This window comes from Panulirus ornatus, chromosome 7 (assembly GCF_036320965.1).
Source record: "Panulirus ornatus isolate Po-2019 chromosome 7, ASM3632096v1, whole genome shotgun sequence".
In the NCBI taxonomy this organism is placed as follows: Eukaryota; Metazoa; Arthropoda; class Malacostraca; order Decapoda; family Palinuridae; genus Panulirus; species Panulirus ornatus.
This window is the reverse complement of record NC_092230.1, coordinates 3,076,016-3,092,039: the sequence shown is the minus strand read 5'-3', so window position 1 is coordinate 3,092,039 and position 16,024 is coordinate 3,076,016.

Genomic DNA, 16,024 nt, shown 5'->3' with positions numbered 1-16,024 from the left:
TTTTCATGAATTTGTCATGAGTAGACGTTGTGAAAGCAGACATTAACACTTTCGATCAACCCTCATTAGCCTCTAAAATATAGCAAATCCCAGGTTAGGTTGCACCTGTTGATTCTAGTAAATCTATTAATTTCCATCTATTTCATGTAATTCCGTACTCTGTAATAAAATTCCTTACTAATTCATGTTGCTATTGAGAGAAACTATTTAGAATTTCTTTTTTTTTTTGCAAAGGCACAGATCAGAAAACATTACACATATAAAAATGGCAAAACAAAAGCTTGAAATCTGACTTTTTTTTTAATCGTTTCATTAATCAAGTGATTAATGTCTTTTATGATGAAGTCGCTTGTTAATGAAAAGGTAAGTGTCATGGGGAAATTAGATCATTTATCTGAGTATTATTCGCTTTATTGGCTTGCTTTATCAGACATGGCTTGCGAGATGTGGTGTTTCACACAGCCTAGCTACAACCTTCTTATTAGCAATTTATTAACACTTTATAAACTTGCAATTTAATAAAGAAAAGAAAATTACATGGATTGTTAAAACTTCTTCCCCATGGTGTAGAGCCTAGCCATAATGACACATTTACGTAACACATTGATTATACATGAAGGCATGAAAGTGTTGGCTAACACGTGGCCTCGACCAGTGTTGTGTGGTAGACATTGTAATGTGTTGTGGAAACAAATGATGATGCAATGGAAAGGCATTTGGTCGCGTTTGTCATGTATGTACCTCACCCTGGCCAAGGTCACTGCTATCTGTTCATGTAATGCCTCACTGGGTCGCTATCAAGCTAAACTATATTATTCTCTAATCCTCGTTTTCAGGTGTTTGTTGATTATAACCACAATTTGATCTATCTTTAATTGGGGTCAGAATAGCCCTTAGAAAACTGAAATATGGTTGTCATAGAAAGAAACCACAAACAAACAAAAAAATACAAGTAAAAACACACTTGTACACACGTGTAAGGTGTAGGTTAACTTTAGTTTATATGTGTTTACACGTAAATTTATGACACACACTCACACACACACACACACACCATCAATCCAACCTTATAGAAACGAACCTTTGAACTCTGCTACATAAACATGTAATTTTAATATTAGTCACGCAAACGCGACTAAAAATCCGTTCATTTGTCTCTCAGTCATTTAATAAACCTTAACTTTTAAATTCCGTAACACAAGCGTAAATCATATGACTTGTTATTCTTCTCAAAGTTCAACATCTGTTAAAAACAATCCTTGAAACTACCTCATTTAATTGAATATTTATGCAAAATCGTTGAAATACGAACATTTAAATCCATGTCTATTTAACCCTTTCTTTAAGCCTGTCAAACAACCGCGAATTTTTAAACTCCTTCAACTTACAGGTACTATGTGAACTCATTGACATAATTTAAAGTAGGTTAATTTAACGGAATCCATCAAACTCCATTCTATAAACAATATTTTAAATTCTCTTTCTAAAACTAATGACAACCAAAGTCCATAATTCAAACTTAAGCATATAAATTCTATTAAGTTTCATCAATGACCGCGAATTTTTAAATTCCACCAATACAACTGTGTCCTTTAACTACGCTACTCACTCCGCACTCGCCATTTAAATTCATTCATAATTTGGCCTTTTAAACTTCGTGTTTACTATGTTCCCTTCCTACGTCATCATGACCGACTCATTGTTGACACTTCATTCATGGGATTCATTCATCGTGTCTCATTCGACTGCCTCCCATAAGAAATTAGGGAGGAAGGACAAATATGTCTTTAAAAAAAGGGTCAGGTGGCATATATAATGTTTGGAATGACATCAGAAAATAAAGGACTCCAAATTTTAGTCGTTTAGGAAAAGGGTCAGGTGGTAGGAGATCAGAAATTTTAAAACTTAGCCATGAATGGAGAAGGTCTACCCCAACTGACTCGCCATAAACGTGGCTGAAACAATAAATTCGTCAGGCATTTCTTTCCTTATTTGATGATAATATAAGGCACGACCCAATCTCACACATGGGTCATGATATTCAAATGGTTATTATGAGTTTCCATTTGTGGTACACATGTTCAAGGTGGAGAAATTCGATTTATTTCATAAAGTTCATGAACTGGAACGAAATTCGGGATGATTCGGGTCGAGGTTCAGCATGGCTGTCGGGGTGTGGAGGTGGGTGGTTTGCTTCTTGAAGTTTATAGGTGTATTTTATCGTGTTGATTAATATTACTGATAATTCTAAGAGAAGGCACAGTGTGCTTTAATGCAGTAGATTGTCAGTGCTCAGGGAGAGAAGTGTTAAAAGACGTTTATCTCGGAGAGCAAATGTGGTTTTCAACATGAACGAGGGTTGTGGACGTCCCTATCCATTGTTTTCATAGCAGCAAGAGTGTAGTAAAATGCATTCTAATTAGATTGTAATGATCAGAATTGCATGACAAGGTACATTCACTGTATAGAATGATAAAGGCTGCATTACAGTGCTGATTATTTATCCAGTTAGGCATTTGATTTTGTATATGACACACAATCTCTTGTTCACTCTCCACCCAACACTGTTTTCTGTGATCATCTATGGTGGGGATGAACATTGTTTAGCATTTTTAGTTTTGTGTAATTATACCTTATTTGAGTCAACTATGAAGACTGGCAGCAATATAGTATAAATAGGCAACAGCATTTGGGTGAATAACTGGTAGCTGAATTGTTAGTCACAGGTGTTTTGATACCAGGTAAATTTTTTATTTTCTTTCAAATTTTCCATTTTGGGTATAAAAGTACTTTAGCTCTGCATCAAAAGACTAATGGAAAGTGTGTACTGATGTTTTAGGTGGTTTATATATCTCATGTTATGATATAGTAACACTAGTGTAGGGCCGATCTGTCTCATTTTTCATACTAATGGAAGTTAGATAAAGTGATGGCAGTATATCAAGGGAAATCTGGGGTTAATTAAAGTAAAGGTAGGTAATAACTTTTAGAAAAATCAAAGGAAAATATGAAAACTGCCAAACCTTCATACCAATCAAGATTTATCCTTGTTTCATATTTTAGTTAAGATATAGTCACTCATGAAAATGTATTGCTACATGGCACAAGATGTCAACAAACAGACTATACTTAACGGGCTCATGCTCCTTAGCAGAAGGGGAATATAATGTTAGTATATTTCTGTTATTATTTGGGCAACTAGGTGAGGTTTACATAACTTCTGGTGATATATTAAATCTATTGCTTTCATTATGCATCCTTATATTTTCCTCTGATATACTTGCATTTCCTTATTTAATGTCATTTAGTGAAATATAATGCTCCAAATCACTCTCCAGAACTGGAATTGTCTTCTCCATAAACCACAGTAGCATTGTACATGGCAGTCATTCAAAATTCAAAGCTGTAAACACCACACTCTATATATATATATATATATATATATCTTTTTCTTTCTTTTATACTATTCGCCATTTCCCGCGTTAGCGAGGTAGCATTAAGAACAGAGGACTGGGCCTTTGAGGGAATACCCTCACCTGGCCCAATTCTCTGTTCCTTCTTTTGGAAAAAAAAAAAAAAAAAAAAAAAAAAAAATATGATGATTGGGAATACCTGGTTTAAAAAGCGAGATATACATAAGTATACTTATGTAAGTAGGAGAGATGGCCAGAGAGCGTTATTGGATTACGTGTTAATTGACAGGCGTGCGAAAGAGAGACTTTTGGATGTTAATGTGCTGAGAGGTGCAACTGGAGGGATGTCTGATCATTATCTTGTGGAGGCTAAGGTGAAAATTAGTATGGGTTTTCAGAAAAGAGGAGTGAATGTTGGGGTGAAGAAGGTGGTGAGAGTGAGTGAGCTTGGGAAGGAGACCTGTGTGGGGAAGTACCAGGAGAGACTGTGTACAGAATGGAAAAAGGTGAGAACAATGGAAGTAAGGGGAGTGGGGGAGGAATGGGATGTATTTAGGGAATCAGTGATGGATTGCGCAAAAGATGCTTGTGGCATGAGAAGAGTGGGAGGTGGGCTGTTTAGAAAGGGTAGTGAGTGGTGGGATGAAGAAGTAAGAGTATTAGTGAAAGAGAAGAGAGAGGCATTTGGACGATTTGTGCAGGGAAAAAATGCAATTGAGTGGGAGAAGTATAAAAGAAAGAGACAGGAGGTCAAGAGAAAGGTGCAAGAGGTGAAAAAAAGGGCAAATGAGAGTTGGGGTGAGAGACTATCAGTAAATTTTAGGGAGAATAAAAAGATGTTCTGGAAGGAGGTAAATAGGGTGCGTAAGACAAGGGAGCAAATGGGAACTTCAGTGAAGGGCGTAAATGGGGAGGTGATAACAAGTAGCGGTGATGTGAGAAGGAGATGGAATGAGTATTTTGAAGGTTTGTTGAATGTGTCTGATGACAGAGTGGCAGATATAGGGTGTTTTGGTCGAGGTGGTGTGCAAAGTGAGAGGGTTAGGGAAAATGATTTGGTAAACAGAGAAGAGGTAGTAAAATCTTTGCGTAAGATGAAAGCCGGCAAGGCAGCAGGTTTGGATGGTATTGCAGTGGAATTTATTAAAAAGGGGGGTGACTGTATTGTTGACTGGTTGGTAAGGTTATTTAATGTATGTATGACTCATGGTGAGGTGCCTGAGGATTGGCGGAATGCGTACATAGTGCCATTGTACAAAGGCAAAGGGGATAAGAGTGAGTGCTCAAATTACAGAGGTATAAGTTTGTTGAGTATTCCTGGTAAATTATATGGGAGGGTATTGATTGAGAGGGTGAAGGCATGTACAGAGCATCAGATTGGGGAAGAGCAGTGCGGTTTCAGAAGTGGTAGAGGATGTGTGGATCAGGTGTTTGCTTTGAAGAATGTATGTGAGAAATACTTAGAAAAGCAAATGGATTTGTATGTAGCATTTATGGATCTGGAGAAGGCATATGATAGAGTTGATAGAGATGCTCTGTGGAAGGTATTAAGAATATATGGTGTGGGAGGCAAGTTGTTAGAAGCAGTGAAAAGTTTTTATCGAGGATGTAAGGCATGTGTACGTGTAGGAAGAGAGGAAAGTGATTGGTTCTCAGTGAATGTAGGTTTGCGGCAGGGGTGTGTGATGTCTCCATGGTTGTTTAATTTGTTTATGGATGGGGTTGTTAGGGAGGTAAATGCAAGAGTTTTGGAAAGAGGGGCAAGTATGAAGTCTGTTGGGGATGAGAGAGCTTGGGAAGTGAGTCAGTTGTTGTTCGCTGATGATACAGCGCTGGTGGCTGATTCATGTGAGAAACTGCAGAAGCTGGTGACTGAGTTTGGTAAAGTGTGTGGAAGAAGAAAGTTAAGAGTAAATGTGAATAAGAGCAAGGTTATTAGGTACAGTAGGGGTGAGGGTCAAGTCAATTGGGAGGTGAGTTTGAATGGAGAAAAACTGGAGGAAGTGAAGTGTTTTAGATATCTGGGAGTGGATCTGTCAGCGGATGGAACCATGGAAGCGGAAGTGGATCATAGGGTGGGGGAGGGGGCGAAAATTTTGGGAGCCTTGAAAAATGTGTGGAAGTCGAGAACATTATCTCGGAAAGCAAAAATGGGTATGTTTGAAGGAATAGTGGTTCCAACAATGTTGTATGGTTGCGAGGCGTGGGCTATGGATAGAGATGTGCGCAGGAGGATGGATGTGCTGGAAATGAGATGTTTGAGGACAATGTGTGGTGTGAGGTGGTTTGATCGAGTAAGTAACGTAAGGGTAAGAGAGATGTGTGGAAATAAAAAGAGCGTGGTTGAGAGAGCAGAAGAGGGTGTTTTGAAATGGTTTGGGCACATGGAGAGAATGAGTGAGGAAAGATTGACCAAGAGGATATATGTGTCGGAGGTGGAGGGAACGAGGAGAAGAGGGAGACCAAATTGGAGGTGGAAAGATGGAGTGAAAAAGATTTTGTGTGATCGGGGCCTGAACATGCAGGAGGGTGAAAGGAGGGCAAGGAATAGAGTGAATTGGAGCGATGTGGTATACAGGGGTTGACGTGCTGTCAGTGGATTGAATCAAGGCATGTGAAGCGTCTGGGGTAAACCATGGAAGGCTGTGTCGGTACGTATATTTGCGTGTGTGGACGTATGTACATGTGTATGGGGGGGGGGGGGCCATTTCTTTCGTCTGTTTCCTTGCGCTACCTTGCAAACGCGGGAGACAGCGACAAAGTATGAAAAAAAAAATATATATATATATATATATATATATATATATATATATATATATATATATATATATATACATACATACACATGTACATATTCATACTTGCTTGCCATCGTCCATTCCTAGTGCTTCCCCACCCCATAGGAAATAGTATCACTACCCCCTGCTTCAGCAAGGTAGCGTCAGGAAACCAGACAAAAAAGGCCACATTCGTTCACACTCAATCTATGATGTCATATGTAATGCAACAAAACCTCAACTCCCTATCCACATCCAGGCCCCACATATCTTTCCATGGTTTGCTCTGGATGTTTCACATGCCCTGGTTCAGTCCATTGAAAGCACGTTGACCCCACTATACCACATCATTCCAGTTCACTCAATTCCTTGCACACCTCTCACCTTCCTGTATCTTCAGGCCCTGATCACACAAAATCTTTTTCACTCCATCCTTCCACCTCCAGTTTGGTCTGCTGCTTCTACTTGTTCCCCCCCCACCTCTGACACATATATCCTCTTTCTCAACCTTTCCTGACTCATTCTCTCCTAAGTCCAAACCACTTCAACACACCCTTATCTGCTCTCACAACCACACTCTGTTTATTCCCACACATCTCTCGTCCTTTCATTACTTACTCGATCAAACCACCTCACACCACATAATGTCCTCAAACATTTTGTTTCCACCATATCCACTCTCCTCTGTACAACCCTATCTATAGCCCATGCCTCGCAACCATATCATAATACTGTTGGAACTATAATTCCTTCAAACATATCCATTTTTGCTCTTCGAGATAATATTCTCTCCTTCCACACATTCTTCATTGCTCCCAGAACCTTCACCCCTCCACCACCCTGTGACTCACTTCCACTTCCATGGTCCCATTCACTGCTAAGTCCACTCCCAGATATCTAAAACACTTCTCTTCCTCCGATTTTTCTTCATTCAAACTTACATCCCAATAAACTTGCCCCTCAACCCTACTGAACCTAACATGTGCATTCCCCACATGTCGTAGGAGGCAACTAAAGGGGGCAGGAGTTGGGGGCTAGAAACACTCCCCTTCTTGTGTTTCAGTTTCTAAAAGAGGAAACAAAAGAAGAAGTCAAGTAGGGAATGCTCATCCTCCTCAACGGCTCAGATTAGGGTGTTTGAATGTGTGTAGTTGTGACCAAGATGAGAAGAAAGGAGTGAAAAGTAGTATGTTTGAGGAAAGAAACTTGGATGTTTTGGCTCTGATTGAAATGAAGCCAAATGGTAAAGGGGAAGAATGGTTTGGAAACTTGTTGGGAGTAAAGTCAGGGGTTGGTGAGAGGACAAGAGCTATGGAAGGAGCAGCATTACTCCTGAAGTTGTGGGAGTGTGTGATAGAGTGCAAGGAAGTGCAATTTAGATTGACGTAGGTAAAACTGAAAGTGGATGGCGAGGGAAGGGTGATTATTAGTGCTTTTGCACCTGGTCATGAGAAGAAAGATCATGAGAAGCAAGTGTTTTGGGAGCAGCTGAGTGAGTGTGTCAGCAGTTTTGGTGCATGAGATTGCGTATTAGTGATGGGTGATTTAAATGCGAGTGAGTAATGTCGGCTGAGGGTATATTTGGTGTGCATGGGGTATTCAGTATTGTGAATGGAAATGGTGAAGAGCTTGTGGATTTGTGTGCTGAAGACTGGTGTTTGGGAATACCTGGTTTAAAAAGAGAGATACACAAGTTTATATATGTGAGTAGGAGAGATGGTTAAAGGACATTATTGATAGGCATGTAAAAGAGAGACTTTTGGATATAAATGTGCTGAAAGGGCAGCTGGTGGGATGTTTGATCACTGTCTTATGGAGGTGAAGGTGAAGATATGTATTTTCAAAAAAGAGGAGAGAATGTAGGGGAGGAGAGAGTGGTGAGAGTAAGTGAGCTTGGAAAGGAGACTTGTGTGAAGATGTACCAGGAAAGATTGAGAGAAGAATGATAAGAGGTGAGGGCAAATGAAGTGAGGGGAGTAGGTGAGGAATGGGATGTATTTAGGGAAGCAGTGATGGCATTTGTAAGAGATGCATGTAACATGTGAAAGGAGGGAGGTGAGTGGATTAGAAAGGGTAGTGAGTGGTGGGATGAAGTTAAGTTGTTAGTGAAAGAGAAAAGAGTGTGAATGACCAGATGTATAAGAGACAGTGGCAGGAGGTCAAGAGAAAGGTGCAATGATTGAAAAAGAGGGCAGATGAGAGTTGGGGTGAGAGAGTATCATTAAACTTTAGGAAGAATGAAAAATGTTTTGGAAGGAGGTAAATAACGTGTGAGAGACAGAACAAATGGGAATGTCGGTGAATGGGGCATGGGGGAAGTGATAACAGGTAGTGACGGAGAGAGGAAGAGACAGGGTGAGTATTTTGAAGGATTGTTCAATGATAGGGTTTTTGGTCGGGGTGGTGTGCCGAGTGAGTGAGGGAGAGTGTTTGATGAAGAGGGGAGGTGGTGAAAGCCTTGCAGATGTTCCAGCAAGGTGGTGAGGTTGGATGGTATTGCAGTTGAATTTATTAAGAAAGGGACTGACTGTGTTGGTGATTGGTTGGTAAGAATATTCAGTGTATGTATGGATCATGGTGAAGTACTTGAGAATTGGCAGATTACATGTATAGTGCTATTGTACAAAGGCAAAAGGGAAAAAGTTGAGTGTTCAAACTACAGAGGCATAAGTTTGTTGAGTATACCTGGAAAATTGTATGGGAGGATATTGATTGAGAGGGTGAAGGCATGTACAGAGCATCAGCTTGGGGAAGAGCAGTGTGGTTGAGAGGGTGAAGGCATGTATAGAGCATCAGACTGGGTAAGAGCACTGTGGTTTCAGAATTGGTAAAGGATGTGTGGATCAAGTGTATACTTTGAATAATGTATCTGAAAAATTCTTAGAAAAACAGGTGGATCTGTATGTGGCATTTATGGTCTGGAGAAGGCATATGATTGTGTTGATAGAGATGGTTTGTGGAAGGCCTTAAAAATATATGGTGTGGGAGGTAAGTTGCTAGAAGCAGAAATTTTATCTAGGGTGTAAGGCATGTATTAGAATAGGAAGAGAGGAGAGTGATTGGTTCCCAGTGAAGCTCAAATGTGGCAGGGGTGTGTGATGTTACTATGGTTGTTTAATTTGCTTATGGATGGGGTGGTTATGGAGGTAAATGCAAGAGTTTTGGAGAGAGGGGTGAGTATGCAGTGTGTTGGGATGAGAGGGCCTGGGAAGTGAGTCAGTTGTTGTTCGCCAATGATACAGCACTGGTGAGAACCTGGAGAAGTTGGTGACTGAGTTTGGAAAAGTGTGTGAAAAGAGAAAGGTGAGAGTAAATGTGAATAAGAGTAAAGGTATTAGGTTTAGTAGGGTTGAGGGACAAGTTAGTTGGGATATAAGTTTGAATGGAGAAAAATTGGAGGAAGTGAAGAGTTTTTGACATCTGGGAGTGGACTTGGCAGTGAATGGAACCATGGAAGCAGAAGTGAGCCATACGATGTGGAAGGGAGCTAAATTTTTGGGAGCGATGAAGAAAGTGTGGAGAGAACGTTATCTCGGAGACCAAAAATGGGTATGTTTGAAGGATTAGTAGTTCCAACTATATTATATGATTGTGAGGCATGTACAATAGATAGGTTTGTATGGAGGAGGTTGGATGTGTTGGATATGAAATGTTTGAGGACCATATGTGGTGTGAGGTAGTTTGATCGAGTAAATAATGAAAGGGTAAGAGAGATGTGCAGTAATGAAATTAATGTGGTTGAGAGAGCAGAAGAGGGTGTTTGAATGGTTTGGCCTTATATGAGAGAATGAGTGAGGAAAGATTGACAAAGAGGATATTTGTGTCAGAGGTGGAGGGAACAAGGAGAGAGGGGACCAAATGAAGTGGAAAGATGGAGTGAAGATTTTGAGTGATCTGGGCCTGAACTTGGAGGAGGATGAAAGGCAGTTCAAGGAATAGAGTGAATTGGAGCGATGTGGTATACAGGGGTTGACGTGCTGTCAGTGGATTGAATCAAGGCATGTGAAGCGTCTGGGGTAAACCATGGAAGGCTGTGTAGGTATGTATATTTGCGTGTGTGGACGTATGTACATGTGTATGGGGGGGGGGGGGCCATTTCTTTCGTCTGTTTCCTTGCGCTACCTTGCAAACGCGGGAGACAGCGACAAAGTATGAAAAAAAAAAATATATATATATATATATATATATATAATATATATATATATATATATATATATATACATACATACACATGTACATATTCATACTTGCTTGCCATCGTCCATTCCTAGTGCTTCCCCACCCCATAGGAAATAGTATCACTACCCCCTGCTTCAGCAAGGTAGCGTCAGGAAACCAGACAAAAAAGGCCACATTCGTTCACACTCAATCTATGATGTCATATGTAATGCAACAAAACCTCAACTCCCTATCCACATCCAGGCCCCACATATCTTTCCATGGTTTGCTCTGGATGTTTCACATGCCCTGGTTCAGTCCATTGAAAGCACGTTGACCCCACTATACCACATCATTCCAGTTCACTCAATTCCTTGCACACCTCTCACCTTCCTGTATCTTCAGGCCCTGATCACACAAAATCTTTTTCACTCCATCCTTCCACCTCCAGTTTGGTCTGCTGCTTCTACTTGTTCCCCCCCCACCTCTGACACATATATCCTCTTTCTCAACCTTTCCTGACTCATTCTCTCCTAAGTCCAAACCACTTCAACACACCCTTATCTGCTCTCACAACCACACTCTGTTTATTCCCACACATCTCTCGTCCTTTCATTACTTACTCGATCAAACCACCTCACACCACATAATGTCCTCAAACATTTTGTTTCCACCATATCCACTCTCCTCTGTACAACCCTATCTATAGCCCATGCCTCGCAACCATATCATAATACTGTTGGAACTATAATTCCTTCAAACATATCCATTTTTGCTCTTCGAGATAATATTCTCTCCTTCCACACATTCTTCATTGCTCCCAGAACCTTCACCCCTCCACCACCCTGTGACTCACTTCCACTTCCATGGTCCCATTCACTGCTAAGTCCACTCCCAGATATCTAAAACACTTCTCTTCCTCCGATTTTTCTTCATTCAAACTTACATCCCAATAAACTTGCCCCTCAACCCTACTGAACCTAACATGTGCATTCCCCACATGTCGTAGGAGGCAACTAAAGGGGGCAGGAGTTGGGGGCTAGAAACACTCCCCTTCTTGTGTTTCAGTTTCTAAAAGAGGAAACAAAAGAAGAAGTCAAGTAGGGAATGCTCATCCTCCTCAACGGCTCAGATTAGGGTGTTTGAATGTGTGTAGTTGTGACCAAGATGAGAAGAAAGGAGTGAAAAGTAGTATGTTTGAGGAAAGAAACTTGGATGTTTTGGCTCTGATTGAAATGAAGCCAAATGGTAAAGGGGAAGAATGGTTTGGAAACTTGTTGGGAGTAAAGTCAGGGGTTGGTGAGAGGACAAGAGCTATGGAAGGAGCAGCATTACTCCTGAAGTTGTGGGAGTGTGTGATAGAGTGCAAGGAAGTGCAATTTAGATTGACGTAGGTAAAACTGAAAGTGGATGGCGAGGGAAGGGTGATTATTAGTGCTTTTGCACCTGGTCATGAGAAGAAAGATCATGAGAAGCAAGTGTTTTGGGAGCAGCTGAGTGAGTGTGTCAGCAGTTTTGGTGCATGAGATTGCGTATTAGTGATGGGTGATTTAAATGCGAGTGAGTAATGTCGGCTGAGGGTATATTTGGTGTGCATGGGGTATTCAGTATTGTGAATGGAAATGGTGAAGAGCTTGTGGATTTGTGTGCTGAAGACTGGTGTTTGGGAATACCTGGTTTAAAAAGAGAGATACACAAGTTTATATATGTGAGTAGGAGAGATGGTTAAAGGACATTATTGATAGGCATGTAAAAGAGAGACTTTTGGATATAAATGTGCTGAAAGGGCAGCTGGTGGGATGTTTGATCACTGTCTTATGGAGGTGAAGGTGAAGATATGTATTTTCAAAAAAGAGGAGAGAATGTAGGGGAGGAGAGAGTGGTGAGAGTAAGTGAGCTTGGAAAGGAGACTTGTGTGAAGATGTACCAGGAAAGATTGAGAGAAGAATGATAAGAGGTGAGGGCAAATGAAGTGAGGGGAGTAGGTGAGGAATGGGATGTATTTAGGGAAGCAGTGATGGCATTTGTAAGAGATGCATGTAACATGTGAAAGGAGGGAGGTGAGTGGATTAGAAAGGGTAGTGAGTGGTGGGATGAAGTTAAGTTGTTAGTGAAAGAGAAAAGAGTGTGAATGACCAGATGTATAAGAGACAGTGGCAGGAGGTCAAGAGAAAGGTGCAATGATTGAAAAAGAGGGCAGATGAGAGTTGGGGTGAGAGAGTATCATTAAACTTTAGGAAGAATGAAAAATGTTTTGGAAGGAGGTAAATAACGTGTGAGAGACAGAACAAATGGGAATGTCGGTGAATGGGGCATGGGGGAAGTGATAACAGGTAGTGACGGAGAGAGGAAGAGACAGGGTGAGTATTTTGAAGGATTGTTCAATGATAGGGTTTTTGGTCGGGGTGGTGTGCCGAGTGAGTGAGGGAGAGTGTTTGATGAAGAGGGGAGGTGGTGAAAGCCTTGCAGATGTTCCAGCAAGGTGGTGAGGTTGGATGGTATTGCAGTTGAATTTATTAAGAAAGGGACTGACTGTGTTGGTGATTGGTTGGTAAGAATATTCAGTGTATGTATGGATCATGGTGAAGTACTTGAGAATTGGCAGATTACATGTATAGTGCTATTGTACAAAGGCAAAAGGGAAAAAGTTGAGTGTTCAAACTACAGAGGCATAAGTTTGTTGAGTATACCTGGAAAATTGTATGGGAGGATATTGATTGAGAGGGTGAAGGCATGTACAGAGCATCAGCTTGGGGAAGAGCAGTGTGGTTGAGAGGGTGAAGGCATGTATAGAGCATCAGACTGGGTAAGAGCAGTGTGGTTTCAGAATTGGTAAAGGATGTGTGGATCAAGTGTATACTTTGAATAATGTATCTGAAAAATACTTACAAAAACAGGTGGATCTGTATGTGGCATTTATGGTCTGGAGAAGGCATATGATTGTGTTGATAGAGATGGTTTGTGGAAGGCCTTAAAAATATATGGTGTGGGAGGTAAGTTGCTAGAAGCAGAAATTTTATCTAGGGTGTAAGGCATGTATTAGAATAGGAAGAGAGGAGAGTGATTGGTTCCCAGTGAAGCTCAAATGTGGCAGGGGTGTGTGATGTTACTATGGTTGTTTAATTTGCTTATGGATGGGGTGGTTATGGAGGTAAATGCAAGAGTTTTGGAGAGAGGGGTGAGTATGCAGTGTGTTGGGATGAGAGGGCCTGGGAAGTGAGTCAGTTGTTGTTCGCCAATGATACAGCACTGGTGAGAACCTGGAGAAGTTGGTGACTGAGTTTGGAAAAGCGTGTGAAAAGAGAAAGGTGAGAGTAAATGTGAATAAGAGTAAAGGTATTAGGTTTAGTAGGGTTGAGGGACAAGTTAGTTGGGATATAAGTTTGAATGGAGAAAAATTGGAGGAAGTGAAGAGTTTTTGACATCTGGGAGTGGACTTGGCAGTGAATGGAACCATGGAAGCAGAAGTGAGCCATACGATGTGGAAGGGAGCTAAATTTTTGGGAGTGATGAAGAAAGTGTGGAGAGAACGTTATCTCGGAGACCAAAAATGGGTATGTTTGAAGGATTAGTAGTTCCAGCTATATTATATGATTGTGAGGCATGTACAATAGATAGGTTTGTATGGAGGAGGTTGGATGTGTTGGATATGAAATGTTTGAGGACCATATGTGGTGTGAGGTAGTTTGATCGAGTAAATAATGAAAGGGTAAGAGAGATGTGCAGTAATGAAATTAATGTGGTTGAGAGAGCAGAAGAGGGTGTGTTGAATGGTTTGGCCTTATATGAGAGAATGAGTGAGGAAAGGTTGACAAAGAGGATATTTGTGTCAGAGGTGGAGGGAGCAAGGGGAGCAGGGGGACCAAGCTGAAGATGGAAGGATGGAGTGAAGATTTTGAGTGATCTGGGCCTGAACTTGGAGGAGGATGAAAGGCATTCAAGGGATAGAGTGAATTGGAACAGTGTGTCATAATGGGGTCAATGTGCTGTCATTGAACAACCAGGGCATTTGAACCATCCAGGGTAAATCATGGAAAGGTCAATGGGGCCTGGCCATGAATTAGGAGCTGTAGTTTTGGTGCATTATATATGACAGCAAGAGAATGGATGTGAGTGGATGCAGCCTGTCTTTGTCTGTTCCTGGAACTGCCTTGCTAACACAAGGAGCAATGATTAAGTATGAAATTAAGTAATTATGATGATAATTATAATAACAAAGCAAGACTTGGTCATGGGCTGTCATGTAGTGGTCATATGATTGCCTATTTTCCTGATTATATTGGTGCATGAAACCTTAGGTCAGTGTTACCAGCATAACAAAAGGAGTAAGCGCAGGATTTTAAAATTGTGGATTTTGGTCTGGTTCTCGTCACACTATAAGTATACTTTCAGAACATTTTCATATTCAGCTTAAAGTTTGCTGACTAACCCAATTTTTTTTTTCCAGCCCCTACACATTCCTCTTGACCTGCTGTTGCATCATCTTGTACATTTCTGATTTACTTAAACTCCTTTCTTGCAGGTTACAGCCATACGTCTTTTTTATATTGCCCTTAGAACTTAATTTCTGCATTCCTCCACTCGCTACCCTTTCTGGCCTGACCACATCCCACTTACTTCTCATGCCTATGAAAGCACTGCCTTCCTAAATACTTCCCACCTCACACCCTCTCCTCTAGTTTAATGTACTTTCTTCCTCTGGCATTCTTCACCCAGTTGCTCATGGTACCTCCTCACAAAAACCTCTTTTCCAAGTTCACTTACTTTTGCCACCCTCTTCCCACCTTATCATTTCCTCTTTCCCAGAGGCCACTACAAACTTTCACTCACTTTCACCAAAAAAAAAAAAAAAATCTAATATCCAGCCAGCTGCACCTTTACAAAGTATGCCAATCAGTTAAGACATTCCCGTTGTTCCTGCCTCCATTAACTCCATTCACCCATATACTTTTGTTAAGCCCATCTTTTTAGACGAGGTATTCCAAATCGTCATTCCTTTTTCAGCACGCATCTCCACAAGCTTTTCCCCATTTTCATTCACTTTGTGCATCCTCTACCTACACTTTGTACCCTCAACTACCACATTCACCTCTTGTACTCAAATCATCCACCACATCAAAAACTTGCTGATGCACTCACTCAACTCCTCCCAAAACAATTGCTTCTCTTCCTCAATCCAGATGTGTAAACACTAACAATCATCCATCTCTTGTAATTCATTTTCATTTTCACCTAAATTAGTCATGGATTTGCTTCCTTATGCTTCCCCACACATTCCCATAACTCCATTAGCAGAATTTCATTTTCACCTAAATCAGTCATGGATTTGCTTCCTTATGCTTCCCCACACATTCCCATAACTCCATTAGCAGAAGTGCCACCACCACCTTTTCTCTCACGCATATACTAACCCCAGACTTTACCCCTGTAGTAGTACATTCCCAAACCATTCTATGCCTTTCCCATTGAACTTTGTTTAATTCCGAGCCAGAACATTCAGGTTCATTTTTGAAACTACTTATTTTCCCTTCTCATCCTTGTTACACTCACACAGTCAGATACCCCATATATATATATTATCCGTAGGGACAGGGGTGAAAGAATACTGCCCATATTTTCCTTTTGTTTCGTAGAAGGTGACTAAAAGGAACGAGAGCAGGGAGGCTGGAAATAAAA